At 34.2% G+C, this 14407-nt stretch overlaps 1 protein-coding gene across 1 annotated transcript in view; it reads left to right on the forward strand.

Moving 5' to 3' along the window:
• The window catches only part of LOC124366242 (metabotropic glutamate receptor 2-like), a 153711-nt gene that overhangs the window by 34552 nt on the left and 104752 nt on the right, over positions 1-14407 (forward strand). The window lies entirely within an intron of this gene.

Consider the following 14407-nt stretch of genomic DNA (forward strand, 5'->3'; position numbering starts at 1 on the left):
TTAGAAAATTTTAATTACAACAGTATAAAAAATCAAAGATATTAACTAAACGCTGGTACGGGACTTACTACTTTGAAGATTACGGAGGCTGATAGGGATTTAATACGCACTGAAGAAAAATTAAAAACTTGAATTAAATTTACACGCGAATAAAAAATGGAATTACTCTAAATCCCACACTATAGGGTTAGAGGAAGAGCTGCGATCTCAACAGGACCTTGTCGTCGTGGCTTCAAGACTCGAACTGAATCCTCCAGCGAGCCGGAGGAACGCATCACCCGATACGTCACTGACCGATCAGCTGATTGCCGGTCCAACTGAACAAATCAAAGTCCCCGCACCGCGTCTAGTTAATAAGAGCCTACTTTCCTACCGCGATTCAGCATAAATGAATTTGAACTATGGTACATATTTTCCCTAGCCCGAAGCTGCAATCACGGTAGGAACCTAAACCTTTAAACACTCATCCCGGACTAAGTACAATAATATCCCTCCACATGCACACTTTTAAATAACAATTCTTTTGTACTTATCACTACGTGGAGGCTGTGATGTGTAGTCCGAGGGGTGATGTGGTAGAAGGTGTCCGACGTCCAGTGTGGGTCCCCAGGTAGCCATCGCAGAGGGATGTGGTAGGTGAGGAGTAGAGGCAGGTAGCTTCTCCAATGATTGTACGGCCGGTGCAGTGCGGCGGCCTCGTTGATCTCGTGGTTGGCTGGCTCTGGTTCGCTAATAGCACTGCTACCTGCTCCTCCAATCTAATAACAATTTCAGCAGCCAGCGAGGCATTGAGCTCTTGGGAGGACATTCCTTTTACAAAATATTCCCTCCGTATAATTGTATGGCTGTCAGTCTTTCACGGTGTTTCTTATTGTACGCCTGCGCCAGTGTCACGAATGTAAACCATTACCAGATGTTGTTAATTACAATACAATCAATTTACAGGGATTAACAATGGCACAATAATCAATTGTTTACACACAATAAACCTCATATAGTGATAAAAAAACAATATTAACATATCACTATCACTATTAATACAACTCATTGTATACCAAAAAAATATTACCACTGTCCTTCTCTATTTGGAAGGAACAGGGGACAACAACACCACAACATTACCAAAATTACCCTGTCCTTCTACATTTGAAGGAACAGGGAAGAAATATATCTCATGATATATCACAATACATCAGAATACATCTGTGTATTTACTTTAATACACCATTAATGCCATTCATTGTCCCTGAAAATTACATGGTTTACAACAACACTTCTATTACACACTTACACTGGCATTTTATATTATGACTTCTCATCTTAGCCATACAATGTGCTGAAATAAAAACGGTCGTCACATCACCCTTTTATATTCCATTATTTATTTTTACTATTATAATAAGCTACTGGACTCTCATACTTAACTTGTTTTGTGTTTTGGGCCAAATTAATACATAATTATATAATCAATTCTTGAAGTTAATTTAGAAATAAATTATATTGTCATTTTATTGTTTTTAGACCCATCTTCAATTCCTTTTCAACAATATAATTGTCCTGAAAATAAAACATACTGACCTTTGCCGGGGGGAGTTAATGTTTATTGAGTTCTAAAATTTCACATTTCGAATTTAAATTTAAATTTTAGAAATATTCACCTTTTAAGAAAAACAACCTATCTTTATTTAAAAAAAAAAAAACACATTTAACCAGGATCGATATATTCATTATTATCTCCGATAAGCATTTATATCAGTGAGTTCAATCATATTGCCCAGTCCTTTCTTTACTATCGAGTCATAAATACTTTCACTTATCAGGCTCACTTTGTTTTCACTTATCAGGGTTCACTTCGCTTTCACTTATCAGCTTCAGTTGTAATAAAACTTTATGATACGGACTCTTACAAACTAATACTTTTACAACGGGCAGGGGCTTGGGCACACATCCGGACCTTTTTATGTTTACACAGGAAGCGCTCACAATACTCCTATCTCCTGCCCTCATTGTTCTTGACCCTTTCTACAATAACTATAATTATTTTATTTATTGTTTACCCCCTTTCAGATTACAAGCACTGTCCCTAATATTAAATTTCAAAGTGGACCTTCACATTTTCCTAAGATTATTACGGTGTCGTATTTAAAAGCCTTTCCGTCCCTAAAATTTTTTTTTTTCAAATATTAATTCCTTTTTGAGCAACAGATCTACATGCGCTAGCTCCATTTTTATTTTAAAATAATTTTCTTAAAATAAATCAAATATTCCAAACTCACAATATTATTCTAAGTCCTCAGTCTTACACACTACACAAAATTATGCAGGGTTTATACACAATGTTCAAGTTCATACAAGTCTTATACAAGTCTTATACAAGTTACACACACTTACAGGTATCAGACAAGTTTATGCAAGTTTACAAGTTCTTTCCTGTAAATAACCTGTTGTACAAGTTTATGCTCAAAAAGAAATAGCAGATTGGCGCAATTTATGTACCGTTTTTTATAGCACATATATTTAAATTTATATGGAGCTAATACTTTATAAATTAAACAACTTTTCGGAAATACTTGGTTTATTCCGAAATTCAAGTTTACCAAAAAATTAAACAAAGTTTACAAACTTTTGATTCGATTTTCTTCAAAACTTCACACAATCGAACAAATCTAATTAAGAGTCTGATTAAAAAAGAATTAAAATTAAAATGAAACTAAAAATTTATACTTCTCAAAAAATGGTTTAAATTAACAAAATAAAATAAAAGTTCTCTTCCTCAAAATACTCAAAATCAATATATACCACAAAACTTGATATTAACTTTATGACCAAAATTTAATTCACAATACTTCAAAAAATGTAATTAATTCTCAGACTCTGAAAGATGGGAAACTTTAGAAATTTTAATTACAACAGTATAAAAAAATCAAAGATATTAACTAAACGCTGGTACGGGACTTACTACTTTGAAGATTACGGAGGCTGATAGGGATTTAATACGCACTGAAGAAAAATTAAAAACTTGAATTAAATTTACACGCGATAAAAAATGGAATTACTCTAAATCCCACACTATAGGGTTAGAGGAAGAGCTGCGATTCTCAACAGGACCTTGTCGTCGTGGCTTCAAGACTCGAACTGAAATCCTCCAGCGAGCCGGGAGGAACGCATCACCCGATACGTCACTGACCGATCAGCTGATTGCCGGTCCAACTGAACAAACAAAGTCCCCGCACCGCGTCTAGTTAATAAGAGCCTACTTTCCTACCGCGATTCAGCATAAATGAATTTGAACTATGGTACAATATGATAAAAATATAAAATTAATTACGATACGAAAAATTCAACTTAGTTAAGGCTGTAACATTTTATAATAGTATATCTCAAATAAGTTATAGCTTTAATACAGCTCAGTAAGAATGATAAATGATACATACTTGCCAACATAGTCCAGCCAGTCTAGCCCAGTCCAGCTCTGTCAGCCGAGCCGATAAGAGCTCTGTTATCAGTTCAAGGTTAGTCAGGCTACCTAGTCCAACTGTGCGTGTTTCCCTTGTTTTATCAAGTCTGAAAATTGATTTTTATTAAGTATTATTAAAATGGCAGTCTGTGGCGTCTGTAAAAATATGTCAAATGAAGACAGTGATGTGAAGTGCTCAGGACATTGTGGTTTTGTTTTTCATGCGGATTGCATTAAAGGCGAGTACGAGAAGAAAACACGTTCGTCCAAAGAGTTTAAGGGTAAGGACTGCAAGGCGAATTCTTCACAAGGTAGTACAAAGTCATTAACAGTAGCTTCAAATGTTTTGACTAAGGACTTTCTTCTGTCAGTAATGGAAAGATTAAAAAAAGAAGTTTTTGCTGAAATGGAAGGTTTCAAGAAAGAGGTATTTGGCGAAATTGTCCTTTAGAACTAATGTAAATGAACTAACAACATCTTTACAATTTTTTTCTGATAAGATCGATTCTTCCTGTAAATTGATGGAACAGTTAAATACTCAGTTTGCCCAGCTTAAGAAAGAAAATGAAGAGATAAAAAGTAAAACTGTTGTTCTATCCAGTGAGGTTCGTGAGCTTCGTGAACGACTAAGAAATCTGGAGCAGCAATCTCGAGTTAATAATGTAGAAATTAACGGTCTGCCAACTACAAAAGAAGAATGTGTAAAGGATCTGCTCAAGGACTTGGCCGCAACTATCGAAGTGGTGGTGCAAGACAGCGGCATCTCCGCAGCGCACCGCGTGCCATCCTTCAGGAGGGACCGAGACCCTGCCCTCATTGTACACTTCACAAACAGGACGAAGAAGGAAGAGTGGATCAGCAAGTACCGAACGAAGAGGCCAGCGTTGACAGCTCAGCAGGTAAATTAGCGGTTCCCGGCTCAGCGCGTCTATATCAACGATCATCTGTCACCCGAGAACAAACAACTCCTCTCCCAGCTTAAGAAAAAGTGCCGTGAGATCGGCTACACCTTCACCCGGTGCAGGGACGCCAAGTTCTTCGCCAAGAAAGATGAGGGAGGGCCTGTAAAAAAGATCACCAGCTTCGAAGATATTGAAAAGCTAAAGTGAAGCTAAGTCAGAGTTTGTTGTTATCATGCTAAAGTAGTTTTTGTTTTTCCTCTTATAGTTTAGTTTTCTTTTTTAATTTAAAATTAAATTATTGTATTTTCCTAGCTAACATAAATATTTTTAATGCCGGAATATTTATTTTCACTGAGTAGTTTTTTTGTTGATAAGGAGGGTCATGACTTAGTTTATGCAAATATTAGAAGTTTGAGGAAAAATTTTAATAAATTTTTGTTGGAATTAAGTCGATTAAAAACAAAAATAAGTATAATAGTTCTTTGTGAGACCTGGATAAGTAGTGGTGAAGTGGGGTTATATCAAATTCAAGGGTACAATACATATCATTGTTGTAATAATGCATATAGAGCAGGTGGAGTGATTTGCTACGTTGATATTCAATTACAGGTTACCATTTTAGACATTAAATTATTAACTGCAGACATGTTAGCATTAAAAATTGAGATGCATAAAACTTTTTTAAATTTATTATGTATGTATAGGCTACATAGTTTTCCAAAAAACAATTTTACGCAGGATAATAAAATAAGTACTTTAGCGAATAATTCCATTTTAATCGGAGACAGGAATATAGACCTACTAGGGGATTCTTTAGCAAGCCAAAATTATATTACCTTGGTAAATGGTTTGGGATTTTCACAAATCGTAAATTGTCCTACTAGAATAACTTCCCAATCAGGGACTTGACTTGATCACATTTTTATAAGACATAAAAATTTAGAGCTTTTTCGTAGTGCAGTTTTTGATATCGCATTGACTGATCATTGTTTACTTGGTTTAAAAATCATGAACACAAAATATGATGAAAAGAAAGTATATTACAATGTTCCATTTTCTGACAGTAAATTTGTTATTGCCTACAACTTAATAAAAATTAAACTGCAAAAAGTAACGTTTGCGGAAGTTTACAAAGAAATTAATGTAAATATAGGTTTTAATATTTTCCATGATATGTTGTGTAATGTGATAAGTAGTTGTAAATTATCTGTAAATAGAGTAACCAAGTTACAAAGAGCTAAAGCCATAACTCCATGGATAAATAACACACTTTTGTCAAAACTAAATGGGAAAAAGCAGCTGTACAAAATGATTAAACGAATGCCGTATAACAGAACTTTTAATGAATATTTTTATCGTTTTAGTCAAAATCTTAGAAATGAAGTAGGTGAAGTAAAAAAAGCGTACTATGCTAAAAAAATTTTAGATTGTAAAGGCGACTCAGTACTTCAATGGAAAATTATTAATGATTTTACAGGAGTTAGCAAGAACAAAAGTATTGATCGAATTGAGTTAGATAATGGAGAAACCGTAACAGACCCGTGCCTTGTTGCTCATGAAATAAACAAACATTTTATCTCGGTGCAAGCAGACAGTACTCAGACCGAGAGTACTCAGACCGGCTATATTAATTTGAGAAACAGATTAGCATCTTTTTTTATAGAACCAACTACATTATTTGAAATGTTGGAAGTTATAAAAGGCTTAAAAAATAAGAAATCTTCCGGATTTGATAATATAAATACGAGTCTTATCAAAAGTATAGCAGAAATAATATCTCCTGCTTTAGTTTACATTATCAATCAAAGTTTTAGCTGTGTGATTTTCCCAGATAAATTAAAGGCATGTGTTGTAATTCCAATATTTAAGGAAGGAACTTCAATAAAACTGGACAACCTGCGTCCCGTCAGCCTTTTATCGGTTTTCTCTAAATTTTTTGAAAAAATAATGAAATTAAGGCTTGTAAAGTATCTTAATGATTTCAGTTTTTTTAGCCCAAATCAATACGGTTTCAGAAAAGGTAAATCGACGGAAGACGCCCTTGTTAATGTAACGGATTTAATTTATAATAGTTTAAATTGTAGTAATAAATCGACCGGTTTATTTAATGATTTTAGGAAAGCTTTTGATTTGGTAAATCATGAAATATTATTAACCAAAATGGTGGCCGCGGGTATGAGGGGAGTGGCTCTCAGCTGGTTCTGTTGTTTTCTCACGGGCCGGGAGCAGAGAGTCCGAGTGGGCGAGTGTCTCATTGAGCCGCTACCCGTCACAGCCGGGGTTCACCAAGCATCTGTAATTTCTGCTACATTATTTTTAATTTTTATAAATGACATGTTAGAGATAAATTTTAAGGGAAATCCCAGTGCTTTTGCAGACGACGTGGCTCTTTTCTATTCAAATAAAAATATCGAAACCTTATCTAATGACATTACGGACGATTTGAGGTCACTTAGAAAATGGTGTTCAATAAATAAAATGGTCATTAATGTTAATAAGACAAAGTACCTGTATGTCAATTTCGACTTTAAGGGATTTGACTTGGTAACAGATTTAAAATATCACGATACGGATTGTTTAATGGTAAATTGTTGTTGCGATAACATCACTAAAGTGCCGACTTTCAAATATCTAGGAGTAAGATTAGACGAAAAACTAAATTGGGAGTCACATATTAAAGTAATGTTGTCAAAATTAATATCATCAATTAAGAAATTCTACTTTTTGAAAAGTCTTTGCTCCACAGACCTATTGAGATCTTTAGTATATTTTGCTTTAATTGATTCTGGAATGCAATGTGGATTAGTTTGTTGGGGAGGGACATATAAGTATTTAATAGACAAATTAAGGGTTGTTCAAAATCACTTTCTACGAATAATACTAGGTAAGAAAAAGAGAGACAGTTCTTTTCCATTGTATGTAGATTTAAAAATACTGCCTATTCAACATCTTTACGTATTTAAGATCCTAAGGTTATTTTATTTACGGAGTGGGAATACCGGAACGACTGATCTTTTATATGCAACTAGAAATATAAATAGAAGAAATTTCAGAATTCTAAAGTAAATAAATCATTTTTTTTTAATTCTTTTATATATAGTGGACCATCATTTTTCAATAGATTACCTCAACATATTAAAGAAACTAATAATACAATGCATTTTAGTCTGAAAGTAAAATTTTGGTTGTTTAGTCATCACGATATTGCGTTTTTAAAAACAAATGTTGGCCTAAATGCTTAACTATTTATTTTTATTCTTTTTAATGTTAAAAATATTTTAAGAATGTTTGTTTTAGTATAATTAGCTGTCCCTTCATATTTTGTAATCTAAGTAATGCATAATTTGTATACTGTAGTTATAGTTAGTTTTGTATAAGTCTTACCTTATGGAATAGAGTCAGCTAAGTCTGACAGACGCCACAGAGTGCGGCTCAACTGGCAGCAACATGAACATTAGACCTGGAATCAAGAAGTAACTTTGTTTTTATATTTGTATTTTAACTGACCACATTACTTGTAAAAGTGGTCAGTCATTCCAGAGTTTTTTAAGTTTTGTTAACCATGTGTATTATATTATTGGAATAAATCTTTATTTTAATTTCACATTAAGTTTATTAAATACTTTACATACATAATCCTCAAGTCCGGCAAAGGTGTTTCAAACAGCCACAGTTCCTTGGTAGCTTAGATGCCAGCCTTCGATTTTTACGACAATAATTAATCTAAAGAGAACTGCGAAGCTCCGAGTCTCCAGGGATCAGAGCCGACATCTTAAGTGCAAGCTCGAGGAGTCATATTAAGGCGATGCAGGTTGCTATTTCCCCGTTAGTAGCTATTAATAAGACAGAACCCTTAATGGGGCACCGATGATAGAAACGCACCAAGCAGGCAAAAACCTGTCCGACCCGACATCCTTGTTTGCTGCTGGACAATCCTATGTAGCACTTAGTCGTGTAAGATCTTTAGACGGTATTCCGATTGAAGAACTTGGTTGCTCTAAGTTAACAGGAAACACCCCACGCAATAGTGAATCTTTAAACGAAATGATGAGATTGCGGAATGATTCGTAAGAAATACCACATTTCCACAAGAAACTAATTGATACATCGAACTAAAAAATGAAAAATAAATAATAGTTTAAAAAACTAAAAAAACACGCTTTTATAGCTAACCAAACTAAAAAATAGAAAATAATTTTTAATTGCAAAGAGTTTATATTATGGTAGTAGGAGGCAAAACATCATTCATAGTCAATCAAAAAAGTAAAAAGCGTGGGGTGCTTGATATATATTAAATATAACAATCATTCTATCGGTAATTATCTTTGAGAGGAGACTTATGAAATGTAGTAAAATGCACCCTACGCTTTTTACTCTGAATTAATTTATTCTGTTAATAAGTTAAATTTTATAATAATTTTATTTTGAGGTGATTTTCTATTTTTTAGTTTGGTTAGCTATAAAAGCGTTAGTTTTTTAAACTATTATTTATTAACTTTCCTTTCAACGCAAAACAACTCTTCAGAAACAAAACGTCGTTCCTACTTACTTGCAAGACTTTATGACATGTATCAATATAACATAAATTAACACTGTATGTAATTTCAAAGCTCTTTTCTATAAGAAAAATAATTTCAGAAACCAAAAAATATAACTATCGTGGGTTTAATTAAAAATAGTTTATAATTGAGGTTAGTGGTAGGAAACGTACTTGTTACGATACTCCCTAGAAATCTCGTTTGTTACGTAAATTGCACTCAAATCATTACAGTTACCCCAGAAACCCAAGTTCTCGTCAACATAATATTGACGTAACATGAGATACGTTAATAAATGTTTTTATAAAAAAATAATTGTGTTTATTGTCTAATGTATTACATTGTGAGCCCATTTGCAGTAAGCCACGGCTCCTCACGCAGTTTCTTAGCACGTGGATGAGCAATTGTGGTTTGAGTGAATATTGCCAACGACAATGTTGAGTATACATTGTTGTTGCGATAAAGAAAATCCGTCGAAAAGTGTATATTTATGGCCATTGTAATTTACTCCGGTCTTAGAATTATATTGTTCTATAGTTGATTACATCTAATAGTGTTTTCAATTAATATTTCGGAACTTTAGATATCAAGATGGGATTTTTAGTAACTTTTGGAAACAATGGGGCGTGGTCCGGAGGTACTTTAGAATAGGTCTATATAACCGGGACTCTAAGAATGTCAAAGTAAAATTTCAGTGCAATCCGTTGAATAGTTTACGCGTGAAAGCGTAACAATCAAACAAAGTAACTTTCACATTTATCATATTATTATCAGTTATCTGCGGCTTCACACATAACTTTGTTGGTTTTGTAACTGAATTAGAACTTCTTCTTGGAGTGAATTATATTTCTGACATTTTCTGTTATAAAATGTACAATTATGGCAGTTGTAATTTACTCTGGTCCTAGTATGTTTTGTTCCATAGTTGATTTTTACCTTTTTTACGATCACACGCACACGCGCGCGCGCACACACACACACACACACACACACACACACACACACACACACACACACACACACACACAGCGGTTTACTGTTTCAGTTTAATTTTGTTAAAGAGGATGAAAATTTTGTTCGCGTTTAAATATTACTAATATTATGTATAGGTTGCTTGTCTAATGCAGTTAACGTAGACAAAGTTACTCTCTAACATTCAACCCTTATTTCACCAGTGACTAATTTAAACAAATTATTTAATGCATAGAAAATACTATTAAAAGAAAATAATTTTAACCCATCTTAATGAATACAGCTGCTAATATTTGCTCATACGATATTTCAAACTAGATATTTTTGGAAATTTTTAAACGAAATTGTTGCTGTGGCAAAAGAAAAACAGGTGTAATCTCTGCCATACCGCAAAGTGGAAATCTTTCCCAGATTGCAGTCCGAACAAACAAAACTTTCATGTTACTGTTGTATGAACCTAGTAAGGATTTTCCATGTTTTCCTTTATACAGGTAGTAGATTGCAAGCGCAGGAAGTAAGCACTTTTTGAGCGAAGTAGGTTTCCTAGAGCTGGATCTAAACATATAAAATCCATACAAATTTATTTATTTTCTGATCACATTTCCTCTAAAACTTTAAGCCTCTGGACCTTTAAACTAGGCCTAAATATGTTTAAAATGTCTATAAAAACATTTGCCTCATGCCTCATATTGGAAAAGAAAATATATTTTATTATATAAGACGTATAGGGCCTGAAATAGGGTTAAATTTCCTAGAAGAATTATATTTTATCCAACTTTTCGCTGTCTCAGAAAGGTAAATTTTGCACAGACTCTTGCACTAGGCTCTGAACAGACACCGGCACCGAAATACCATAGACCGGAAGCACATTAAAATAAACGAAAGTGTTCGGTTTCTTACAGAAAAATTATATTGAAAACATCGCATTACATACCTAATTTCAGATTTGAAGCAGAATTCTCTTACAAGTGTATATTACAATTGGCACAATGGATACACTCAGGAGAAGGAACAGAAAGACTTATGATAATCGGTGTTTGGTCATCTTGCATATGCGTGCAATACTGCCTTTAATAAATTTTACAAAAAAATAAACCTGGAAACCTACGTACATTAGATCTGCACTATAAATAAAATGCTTTTTTTGTGTGTAAAACTCTTTACGTAGACGCGGTAAGTATTAAAACTATTCAGTACAAACTTCACTGCAGCCTGCTCGCGCCCAATTGAAGAGGGAGAAGATGGATGGATACCACAACGTAAGCGATTGATGGATTCACTAATCTGCTGAGATCACTGCTATCGATTATTGGACGTCATTGCCATCTGATCGTCCGTCCAACTGAGTTTATGTTATGTGTGAAAACATTGGTATATTCGGAATGTTTTTCTGTTATATTATGAAATGTATAATATTGAACGTCAAAGTACAATTTTCATTTTCATTAAATGGTATCCCTAATTTGTCATTATAGAGTTAGAAGAACCAGTATATGAAACCTACCACTCGGTCAGGGAGCTGTGATCAACACAGTTGCTGCCGTGTATTGCCTCCTGCTAGTTTACAACAAGACGACCTAGATCGGTCGGCCAAGTACCCACACCGGAAAGTTGTCTCGCTCTCGACCTTTTGTGAACGATAACAATAGAAACGTGCCGTGGAGCAGTTTGCTCTTTTACTTCAATGGCCATGAATGTAACGTGATAAAATTTCTGAACTTGTATTACAAACTTGTTATACCCGGTAGAGGAAACACAATTTGCAAGGTTTGCTTCAAAGTAACATACAGTCTGATTATTACACCCGCAATGACTTGCTATAATGGATAATATGCTCAATAATACCGTGGTGACATAGCTTCAGGATACGTACGTAGATTTGACAATGTGAGTTGAAATAAAACAAGTTTATAGAGCGAATTCTTTATTGGAATTTAAAAAAAATGTTTGGCAAAGTTTTGAATTAATAATAAAATATTTTTTACATAAAAATAAAATAACTAACTGGGGGTGGCGTTGATTGGACAATAATTAATGCTTAGCGAATTATTTAGTCTATACATTGTTTTCAACATTTAGTTAAACCTATAAATTTTCTGGGACCATTTTATGAAATTAAATTCATCCATTCATACACTTAATACTCGCAATAAAAATGTTTAAAAAATAAAGGCATTTTCCTGCTTCCCACTCAGTAACATTATTCCTCACTGACCACAATGTTATGTATGTCACGATCATCTCTGAACTTGACTCCCACTCTTTAATACCGTTCCTCGCTGACCGCAATGTTATGTATATCACAGTTGCCTCTGAACTCGCTTCCCTCTCAGTAACATTGTTCCTAGCTGACTGTAACGTTCTATGTCACAATTGCCTCTGAATTCGACTCCCATTCTGTAACATCATTCCTTTCTGACCACAATGTTGTATATGTTACAATCATCTCTGAACTCAACTCCCACTCTTTAATACCGTTCCTCGCTGACCGTAATGTTATGTATATCACAGTTGCCTCTGAACTCGCTTCCCTCTCAGTAACATTGTTCCTAGCTGACTGTAACGTTCTATGTCACAATTGCCTCTGAATTCGACTCCCATTCTGTAACATCATTCCTTTCTGACCACAATGTTGTATATGTTACAATCATCTCTGAACTTGACTCCCACTCTTTAATACCGTTCCTCGCTGACCGCAATGTTATGTATATCACAGTTGCCTCTGAACTCGCTTCCCTCTCAGTAACATTGTTCCTCGCTGACTGTAACGTTCTATGTCACAATTGCCTCTGAATTCGACTCCCATTCTGTAACATCATTCCTTTCTGACCACAATGTTGTATATGTCACAATCATCTCTGAACTTGACTCCCACTCTTTAATACCGTTACTCGCTGACCGAATTTTTGTGTATGTCAAAACTGCCTCTGAACTCATTTCCCACTCTGTACCAACAATCCTCAGTGACCGCAGTTATGTGAATGTAACATCTTTTGTTGTTGTTCCATGTTCTGAATAATTAAATTTCACCCTGTCTAGATGACGAAATTTAGTTCTTGTTAATTAATGAATTTAAACTCGGTAACTTTCAGTTGAATCTGACTGCCATAACTTTGTTTTTAATCTCACCTTGTAAATTGTGTGATGGAACGATACAAAGGTAGAAATTATTTTAGTATTGATACATTCTAAATTCAGTTTAAATACACTTTTACGCGAGTGTCAAGAGTATGGATTTGATATAAAAACTCAACAGAAACTGCTGAAATGAGATAACTTTCCGTTCTAACACTTTCTCTACACAGCGAAGAAATCCCCTCTGGGAAATCACTCTTAGCCCTGCTCCACTCACCTTACTCAGAGATAGGTGAATGTCTTTGTTCTGTTATGGCCTCCAATCGTGTTCGTATTCCTCAGCAATTGGAAAAATTAATTTATCCAGATCCATTCTTATATATTAACTTTTAATTTTTAACTTAATAAAACGGAAGTATAAGTACACTTTGTTGTGTTTTAAATATTTAACGTTTAGGAGAAATTTTATTTAAAATTAGTGAAATTAATAGATTCAACCTTGAACTGGTTTGATACAATTAATTATTCTGTTTTTCATAGAAAAGAGAAAATAACAGTTAATCCATAATGGGATTGCCATAAACTTCACTAATCCTAGTAATTAATAACTAAAGAACTGTGTTGTATTTAATAATGTAATAGTTAATTAATTGTAATTTCTCAGGGTCAGGTGTTAATCTACCTTGTAAACGAACGTACCTATCAAGGAAACATATATCTCACGTCTGGTAGTTTGGTATTATTCGGAGGCCACTATTTTTGGACGAGATTTCCTTATTGGAAACCAAAATATATTATAGTATTATAAAGAATAGAATTTATTTAACCTCTTTCGAAATTTACAAGTCGTTACGACGAACGGTTATCATATTCTGCCTCCCAAGAGTAAGCGATGTCGTCGAGAATTGAGTATTGTATCAGGAGGCCACTATTTTTGGACGAGATTTCCTTATTGGAAACCAAAATATATTATAGTATTATAAAGAATAGAATTTATTTAACCTCTTTCGAAATTTACAAGTCGTTACGACGAACGGTTATCATATTCTGCCTCCCAAGAGTAAGCGATGTCGTCGAGAATTGAGTATTGTATCAGGAGGCCACTATTTTTGGACGAGATTTCCTTATTGGAAACCAAAATATATTATAGTATTATAAAGAATAGAATTTATTTAAACCTCTTTCGAAATTTACAAGTCGTTACGACGAACGGTTATCATATTCTGCCTCCCAAGAGTAAGCGATGTCGTCGAGAATTGAGTATTGTATCAGGAGGCCACTATTTTTGGACGAGATTTCCTTATTGGAAACCAAAATATATTATAGTATTATAAAGAATAGAATTTATTTAACCTCTTTCGAAATTTACAAGTCGTTACGACGAACGGTTATCGTATTCTGCGTCTCTAAAGGATGCGATGTCGGCGAGGATTGAGTTGAATGCATCTCCACCAGTCGCCGCT

This window comes from Homalodisca vitripennis, chromosome 7 (assembly GCF_021130785.1).
Source record: "Homalodisca vitripennis isolate AUS2020 chromosome 7, UT_GWSS_2.1, whole genome shotgun sequence".
Classification (NCBI taxonomy): Eukaryota; Metazoa; Arthropoda; class Insecta; order Hemiptera; family Cicadellidae; genus Homalodisca; species Homalodisca vitripennis.